General features: G+C 45.4%; 1 long non-coding RNA gene across 1 annotated transcript; it reads right to left on the reverse strand.

Moving 5' to 3' along the window:
• Window positions 1-565: 565 nt before the first annotated feature.
• On the reverse strand, window positions 566-5215 carry LOC148135812 (uncharacterized). The gene is made up of 3 exons (XR_015754913.1): window positions 5128-5215; window positions 3916-4107; window positions 566-1307 (listed from the first exon to the last, which is right to left on the reverse strand). It is a non-coding gene; the product is annotated as an uncharacterized LOC148135812 (long non-coding RNA).
• Window positions 5216-8152: the final 2937 nt, after the last annotated feature.

Genomic DNA, 8152 nt, shown 5'->3' on the forward strand with positions numbered 1-8152 from the left:
GTGGGATTTGATGGGCCAATGCTCTCCTTCCACACTGTAGGGATTCTACTCTATGATTGAGGATAAAGGCTACACAGCAGGGTGTCCTTGGAGAAGGAGCATGTGGTGTGTATCAGTGCTCTTGATGCCTTTAGATAGAGGTGGGCACCCCTTTATCTCCAGCGCTGCCCCCTCACCCCCAACTCTACTTTGATTACATCCTTTCCCACTCTGCCACTTGTAGTGGGTTGCTTTGCCCATAATGGGCTTTGTTTATAAATATTCAATTGGTTATTCAGGTGGTTTACTGCTATAATGGCGAAATGATGATTTTGATGGTGGGAAGGTTGCTGTGATAACACTTCTGGGTCGGAGAAATGGGGAAAAAAGAAAACTCCACAGCTCACACAACGAGAACTGAAAAGCAGTTAAATCAAACCAAAGGTTCCGACTGGGGGGGGAATATCTCCTGGAGTTTGAGAAACTGGAAAGTGATGGTGTCCGGGAGTCGTCGGGATTTTGTTTTATACGGCGCTGAAATTTTAAAACTGTTATATTCAGAGCGTTTTGTTTCTTTTCTTTTTGTTTCATTTATCGTGGAATAAACTCGTACATGTTTTAAAACCAAATTTACAAACTTTGCATTAAAGACAAATGTTAAACAAAGTCCATCAAACCATCCCTCACTGAAAACTGATGTGGAAGTGCAATCTCCTGGAGAGTCCCTGTCCTGCCTACTCCTTCCTACCCGGGTTCCATGGTTACATACAGACCTGGGAGATAGGGGCAGGAGGGGGGCTTTCGGCTTTTCAATCCTGCGCCACCATTCAATGGGAAACAGCTGACCATCCAGCTCAGTCTCCTGTTCCTGCTGTGCTCCAATCCCCTTTGATGCCTTTACCTTTAAGAACTATATCTAAGTCCTCCTTTAGCTTCATTGCCTTTTGTTCCAGTGCCATTGCGGTGTTACTGTGTGGGTGTAGGCAGGGGTAATGTGATGCATGCACTCATCATCCATCATCATCCTGCAGTAACAATCAGGTTTCAGTAAATAGAGATAGAAACCATTTCCAGGATATGGGCATCACTGGCTCAGCCAGCATTTATTCCCCATCTCTAGTTACCCTTGACAAGATGGTAGTGAACTGCTGTCTCGAACCATTTGCAGTTCATTTGGCGCAGATAGACCGACAATGCTGTGAGGGAGAGTGTTGCAGGATTTTGGCCGATTGACTCTCAGTCTTTGGTTCGTCAAATGCTGGTTAACTTAATCACGATCTGCACATGATTTTGAGATTTCAGTCTGTGAATCTTCACAATCTAGCACCCTATATAAAGGAATATGTACAGGTTAGAAATTCAGAACAGGCAATTTTAGTTTCTCTGGAATATCTTTTTCCCAGTCTTTCCCTAAAGCTGTAACCCTGCAGCCCACTTACTCTCTCCCTCCATTCTGCCTCTGCTACCCCCTAATGTACACCCTCCCCATTCTCATGGAGTTGCTGATAAACAGATCCATGCCACCACTTCCCGTCCCTGGTTAGACTCTGCACCCTTTCTGGGTTCACTTCCTTTCCCTTCAGTTGCTGCAAGTCAGTAATGTAACAGCAGAATGAAACAAAAGGAAACAGACAGGGAGGTGGCAGATCCTGGACAGAAGAGGAACCTTCAGTCTGGGAGAATGGGTTAGATCCTCCTTGGTTTCCCATTGGTCGATTCCCAGCATTATGACGCATTGGGGATGGAACTTGGTCCCACGTGGGTGTGGTGACACCTTAATTCCCCGGCAGATCAATACTAAAAGCTGATATGTTACTCCTCCAGCCAATCACAGTGTGAAGTACTTTCCGCTCGGTACCCCAAAGCACATGCTCCAAAGCCCACCCACATTCTGTACATGGACAGTGCCGGGTTTCCCCACTCACGTGTGGTCCCTGCCTCAGGGATTGTGGGAGTTGTAGTCCCCAGGAAGCTACTTGAGCCCTGTCTCTGGAAAGTGAATGAAAAGTGTGGGCTGGAGGGTGTTGTCTATCAAATCCCCATTCACACACACAGGACATATGGGCTGTCATTGGGTTTCACTGAGACATTCGTTTCCACGACCTGATTTCTGACGTGAGGAATATAGATTCAGCAAATTGGGTGATAGAGAGGTTAATAAGGAGGAGCAGAGTTTAAGCAGAGGTAGCGGAGTGGTTAGCACTGCTGCCTCACAGCGTTAGCGATCTGGGTTTGATTCCAGCCTTAGGCGACTGTGTGGAGTTTACACATTCCCCCCCATGTCTGTACGAGTTTCCAACCGTGCTCCAGTTTCCTCCCATAGCCCAAATATGTGCAGATTAGGTGGATTGCCCATGTTAAATTGCCCAGTTTCCATGCATGTGCTGTTTAGGCAATTAGCCACGGGAAATGCAGGGTTACAGGGAATGGGTGGGTCTGAATGGGAGGCTCATCATTGGGTTGGTGTGGACTCTGCACTATAAGAACTCTATTGTATTCTCATGAAGGAGAATGTACCTAACTCAATGTGTTGTGAATCTGTGGAATTCCCTATTCAAAATGCGGTGGATGCCAGAACAATGAGCAAATTTAATGAAGAGATACAGATTTTTAATTTTCAATGAGTTGAAGGGTGAGATAGAGCAGGCGGGAAAATCCAGCTGAGACCGAGGTGAGCTCAGTCATCATGGTATTAAATGGTGGAGCTGGTTCAAAGGGCTGCATTCCCTCTCCTGTGCCCAGTGCTTATCTTCTTACGTTAATAACTGGAAAGCTGAATCCAAAAATCACCACCTTCGCCAAAGGAGATTTTCGGGAAAAGTAGGATAGTCAGGGGGATTAGCATTTCAAACTTAGAAGATGAGGAAGCGTGTAGGAGATAATGATTTTGCAATTTTAAACTGAGGGGAGACAGTGATTTATGGTTTTTGATTGTGTAGTAAATTCACACCGTCCAGAATACTCTGTTGTGAATATCTATCCTGTACTTTATTACAAAGCCAAGGTCTCTGACAATGAAAACCAAAACACCCAGGTAACATCATCTCACCTCGTAATCTGATAAAAGACTTGTGATAAATATGGTCAAATTTAGAATACAGTTGGAAAGCGGGAAGATTAAATCCAATACAGATTCTGTGCTTAACCAAAGGAGACTACAATAAGATGAGACAGGAGTTGGCTAATGTAGACTGGTAGCAAAGACTTTACGGTGGGACAGTTGACGGACAGTGGAGGAATATCAAAGAATTTTTTCAAACTGCTCAGCAAAAGTATATATTAGTGAAAAGGAAGGACTGTAGGAAAAGGAGTAATCTGCCATTGATGGCTAAGGAAATAAGGGAGTCTATGAAATTGAAATAGAAAGCATACAAATTGGCAAAGACCAAGGAGAAACTAGGAGATGAGAAAAACTTTAAAGATCAACAGAAAGCTAGATGGGATTGGGGGAGAAAAGTGATGAGTAGCTATCCCCAGGGACAGAATAGCAGTTTACACTGCGAGAGGGGAACCTATTGTGTGGGGAACATATGGCCTCTGTAATTGTTGAAGCACTTAACCGTTACCATAGAGATAATCCTGATCAAGTTAAAAATCACAGCACACTCCAAAAGCTTGTACTTCTAAATAAACCTGTTGGACTATAACCTGGTGATGTGTGGTTTTTAACTTTGTCCACCCCGTTCCAACACCGGCTCTTTCACATCAGAATCCTGACAGACAGCCCCACTGAAACTGAAGCGCCTGTCAGATACCTGACTGAGCCACAGGGGCGTGGGGGAGGGGTTTTGTGGTTTAACCAATCAGTGCTGGGCTGAACTCAACTTTTAAACTGCCATTGCCATGGAGATAATACTGAGAGACAGCGTCCATTCAAAACCACAAACCACAAAGGTATAAGAATGGGAGTGGCACATCGGACAGGCGGGGAGTTACCTGATGCTGCCTGGAGGTGTTCTGCATGTACACTATCCAGGTAACTGCCATGTCTCATTAATAAAGACTCAAAGAAGACCTCTCAGAGTTCTGTGCCCAGTTATTCCTATCCAGCAGGGTTCAGGAAGTCTTCACAGCAGTCAGTCTTCACAGTGGAGAACACGAAGAACATGCCAGTAAATGATAAGGAAACTGAGGAAGGTGAGGAACAAGAAACAACCATTATCACGAAAGTGTTAGAGCTGGGCAAGTTAATGGAGCTAAAGGTAGACAAGACTCGTCGCTCAGATGGAATACATCCCAGGTTGCTACCAGAGATAGCGGGAGAAATAGTAAATATACTTAGAGTCAGAGTCCTACAGCAGAGACAGGCCTTTGGCCCAAACTGGCCAATACTGACTAGAATGTCCATCCACGCTAACCCCATTTCCCTGCACTTGACCCATCTGCTTCTGACCCTTTCCTATCCATGTATTTGTCCAAATGTCTTTTACATGTTGTTAATGTACCCACCTCAAGCACTTCCACTGGCAGCTCAGTCCATATACATACCACCCTCTGTGTAAAACATGTGCCCCTCAGGTTCCCTTTCATAATTTCTCCTCTAACCTTAAACTGATGCCCTCCACTCCTTGATTCCCTGGGAAAAAGATTGAATGCATTCACCTTACCCAGGCCTCTCATGGTCTTATACACTTCCAGAAAACATTCCCCCTCTGTTTCCTCTGCTCTAAACAAAAAAAAAAATCCTCGCTTGTCCAACCTCTCCCTTTAACTCAGACCCCTGAGCCCTGGCAAAAATTCTTGTAAATTTCTTCTGCACTTTTTCCAGTTTAATAACTGAAACCTACACTGCACTCATCACATTTCCAGTGTTTCCCCACGGCGCTGGAACTGACGTGACAACGCCAATGGATTACAAGCCACGATCGATAATCAACTCCTTTACAACAATCCCGTTTTCATAGCATTTTCCATACTGCAGGCATCCTTGTGTCTTTCTGGTTGCATGATTAATTAAAACTTTGTCCTCATACAAAACAAATCTGTAGCTTAATCGTTCCTGGGAAATGTGCCATGTATTTTCAGACTTTTAACAACAAATGAACTCTTTCTCCACAGTCACCACGCTAACATGGACTTGGCTGTGTCTCAGTACTTTTTCCAGACACACTGACATTTGAAATATTCGCCCATGGACAGAATACACACCTTTCCTTCCACATGAAAAGGCCAAATGATATTCAGATCGGCACGGATCAAGTAACTATAAAAACTGAACAGGAAGTTCAATTTGAATTTCTCATCCACAAATCCGCCCTTTCAGAACCCTACAACAGAGAAAACAGGTCACCACCGTTAACACAGGATGGAAATTCATAAGACAGTGATAGTATTAAATTGTAGTTTCTTTGCTCCCCCAAAGCTTTAAATCTCAGTCTCACAATTGCTCTCTTCTGTGAACTGAAATCCAAACCAATCTCCTCACCATTTTTCCTCCACACCCAGTTCTCAGACACTCTCTCTTCTCTTTGAAATCAGCTTCCTAGCTCCTGCCTGCAGACTAAGAACCAAAAAAAGGTTTCCTCCCACAATCCAAATATGCGCAGGTCAGGTGAATCGGCCATGCTAAATTGCCCACAGTGTTAGATGCATTAGTCAGAGGGAAATGGGTCTGGGTGGGTAACTCTTCTGAAGGTTGGTGTGGACTGGTTGGACCGAAGGCCTGTTTCCACACTGTAGGAAATCTAATCAAATCAAATCAATGAGTCTGACTCGGAGCCTCCTGGATGTTGGTGAATCCTTCCTCCACCTCCCAGGTTTCCTTCCTGGTCAGAACCAAACTGATATTTCTTTTCCCCAGTCTGGAACATTTTATTTATTTCCCCCACACGGACCCTCTGATGAGAACCATCCTGCACACACTGGCCAAGTCATATCTGATTGAACTAAGATGAACCAAATTAGAACTTTCATTGCAGGCCCATCTGTGTTCCTTTCCATAACATTCCTGAATCTTCACACGAGTTCTGATAACTTTCTGCAAAATGCTCCCCCCACTGATAGCCGACCACTTACACATTACAGATTACATTACAGTGTGGAAACAGGCCCTTCGGCCCAACAAGTCCACACCGACCCGCCGAAGCGCAACCCACCCATGCCCCTACATTTACCACTTACCTGACACTAACGGGCAATTTAGCATGGCCAATTCACCTGACCTGCACATCTTTGGACTGTGGGAGCAAACTAGAGCACCCGCAGGAAACCTACGCAGACACGGGGAGAATATGCAAACTCCACACAGTCAGTCACCTGAGGCGGGAATTGAACCCGGGTCTTTGGCGCTGTGAGGCAGCAGTGCTAACCACTGTGCCACTTGTCATGATATCAGGGCAGGGGCCATTTCCCTGGGTCCTGTTCCCAGAGGGAGGAAACTGCGAATGACAGATTAATCCCATACACGCACAGCCTCCCTCCTGGCACTGACCCGCCCTGCACATACACCAACAATTGGCCAGCACTGCGCACGTGCACTGTCTCCCCTCCTACAGCACATGCTCCAGATCACACACGAAGCTGGATGATTGACAGCAGCTGCTGCCCAATAGGGTGGAGGGGGCAGGGCTGGAGATTGTAAACAATGAATGAATGTGGAGGGGACTGGGGGATGGACAGGTCAGAGAGGGACAGGATCAGTGCAGCAGTAGGAGGGGACCCTGGACAAAGTGAGCAATGGGAGAGAGAGTCTGACAGGAGAGAAACTACCGGAAGGTTCTGTTTAGAGTCTCAGGTAGGGACAGCTGGGAGACAATATGGCCTGGCGGCTTGGGCATGTTTTCCAATCAGCCTTTTCAAAGATGCTGTTACTCAACTCTGAGCCCGATCCTTCTGGTTCAGAGGTAAGGACACTACCACCATTTCCTGGTGGGCTAGTAGAAAGAAGGGAAGGTTTTCTCAATCTCTCTCACATGGAAACTCCATGAGCTCCTCCCACTTACTGTCTATGGTGGGGATGAGAGCGGGGTTAGGGATATAGGGACTGCCTTTCAAATGGAACTTACCTGTGTGGGTGATATTAACAAGACTCAACACAGTCACTAACATAAAGCTGGTGTACTTGAACTTTATCCAGAATATTAACACCCATAACTGGGTGACACAGATCCCAATGTACAGAGTTAAGTCCTGGATATTAATAATGGCTTTGTGTGTGAGAAATCACGTCTCATGAACTTGAGTCAATTTTTTTGAAGTAACAAAGAGGATTGATGAGGGCAAAGCAGTGGAAATGATCTACATGGACTTCAGTAAGGCGTTCAACAAGGTTCCCCATGGCAGACTGGTTAGCAAGGTTGATCTCATGGAATACAGAGAGAACTAGCCATTTGGATACAAAACTGGCTCAAAGGTAGAAGACAGAGGGTGGTGGTGGAAGGTTGCTTTTCAGATTGGAGACCTGTGACCAGTGGGGTGTCACAAAGTATCAGTGCTGGATCCACTAATTTTCATAATTTATATAAATGATTTGGATGCGAATATAGGAAGTATTGTTAGTAAGATGACACCAAAATTTGAGGTGTAGTGGACAGTGAAGAGGATTACCTCAGATTACAACGGGATCTTGATCAGATGGTTGAATGTGCTGAGGACTGGCAGATGGAGTTTAATTTAGATAAATGTGAGGTGCTGCATTTTGGGAAAGCAAATCTTAGCAGGAAGTATACACTTAATGGTAAGGTCCTCGGGAGTGCTGCTGAACAAAGAGACCTTGGAGTGCAGGTTCATAGCTCCTTCAAAGCAGAATCACAGGTAGATAGGATAGTGAAGAAGGTGTTTAGTATGCTTTCCTTTATTGGTCAGAGCACTGAGTATCGCAGTTGGGAGGTCATATTGCGGCTGTACAGGACATTGGTTAGGTCACGCTTGGAATATTGCGTGCAATTCTGGTCTCCTTCCTATCAAAACAATATTGTGAAAGTTGAAAGTGGCCAGAATAGTATTACAAGCATGTTGTCAGGGTTGGAGGATTTGAGCTACAGGGAGAGGATAAATACACTGTTTTCCCTGGAGCGTCAGATGCTGATGGGTGACCTTAGAGAGGTTTATAAAATCAGTAGGGGCATGGATAGGGTAAATACACAAGGTATTTTCCCTGCGGTGGGGAGGAGGCACGATGGGAGGTGGGAGACAGAGGAGGGAGACTGAGAGGGAAGGGTGACCGTTATTTTGT

The sequence above is a fragment of the Chiloscyllium plagiosum genome, unplaced genomic scaffold (genome assembly GCF_037043375.1).
Source record: "Chiloscyllium plagiosum isolate Xiang-an unplaced genomic scaffold, Cpla_swu_hap1 HiC_scaffold_48, whole genome shotgun sequence".
Lineage (NCBI taxonomy): Eukaryota > Metazoa > Chordata > Chondrichthyes > Orectolobiformes > Hemiscylliidae > Chiloscyllium > Chiloscyllium plagiosum.